This window comes from Anneissia japonica, unplaced genomic scaffold, assembly GCF_011630105.1.
Source record: "Anneissia japonica isolate Jap-2015-1 unplaced genomic scaffold, ASM1163010v1 scaffold520_len173684_cov151, whole genome shotgun sequence".
In the NCBI taxonomy this organism is placed as follows: Eukaryota; Metazoa; Echinodermata; class Crinoidea; order Comatulida; family Comatulidae; genus Anneissia; species Anneissia japonica.
The window spans coordinates 138,465-139,906 of NW_022728898.1; positions in this window are offsets into that span (position 1 = coordinate 138,465).

Sequence of the window (1,442 nt, forward strand, 5' to 3'; positions counted from 1 at the left end):
ACGAACGAATACTGTAAGTCGTCGAACCAAAAAGTAAAAAAAAAATAATAATTTGCCTATCCAAATAGAGCTATTTTTGATTGCCAATCCCTAATACTGTGTTCCATAAGCCCATTTAGTACAAAATTAAGCCATAAAAACTCTCCCCACGAACCCTAACAGGGTTTTTATTACGGGCCGTCAACCGAGGCTTTGTCGTCACCTTGGTTCGGACCCCTCCGTTGGACACGTCGGACCCTTTGTCGGCAATTTTCTGGCGCAACCGCTGGGTGGAATTGCCACTTTGAAGAGGGATTCGAAGGCAGTGTTTGATATATCATTGTCCCTTGTGCATGAAGCTGAAAAATAAATATGATATGTTAGGCATGGCAATGTGTAATGTTAGATGGTGTAATATGAAATAATATTTGTTTTAATTTAAGGTCCCCGATGGGGCGGGGGGGGGGCTAATGTCCCTGACGAGAAAAAAATGGGCGTGGTAGGGCGTCGCTAAAGATCCTTTCGAAAGTGGTCCAAGGGACGTAGCACCCCGAAAATATGACAATTTAGGGGTTTCAAAGGCTTATTTAATCGATTTTAGAGTCTAATTATAATGTACAAAATACATATAATTTTTTTGATTTTTTTTCCCTCCCCAACCAATTGTGGTTTCCCTCCCCGACGAGGGAGGGGGTGGCAAGGCTTCCCCGACGGGGGGGACTGTAGCCCTGCCTAGACCCCCTCCCCCCGCGTCGCCATTGTATATCATTAAACCCATTATTATATGCATTTATATGTCAAAGAACTGAATTGAAATAAATTGAATTGATGACATAAACGAATGATGAATCTTTCAGAGTGCCAATATATCAACGCAGGCATCACAGTTTATGCGTCCTTACTTTGTCACGGGAAACGATTACGATGTGAGTAAAAATATTTCAAATTGTGTTAGGAATACAATATGTGATACTCTTGTCTATAATAATGCCTTCATAGAACTGTAATTTAAGCAAAGTGTATATGAAAGAGAAGAGAATCTCTCGTTTGTAAGTCACCATAAAAGTGCGCCCGCTATACTCTGATTGGCAGATGGACGTGCACCCTCACGTTAGATAATGGCATTGTTTCTAAAAATGCTATCGCCCTCTACCAAAAAAAATGGAAAAGTGCTTATTGGAAAAATGTTGCTACCATGCATCAAGCCTCAGTGTAAAGCTCGTTCGAATTCATTACCTCTTGAAGGAAGAAAGGAATCATGGTCAGCCTAAAATTTATAGACATGCTTATTATGAAATTGTGGTGTGAAAAAGAATATTGTCATTTCATACTGAAAATGTAACAGATTAAAATATACTAGATAACCTATATTAAGAAAACTTACACCACAATAATTTAAATATACCTTTGGGACTTATTTACTGCAGGCTCTCTTGAACTTTATTATCACCTATGGTATATAT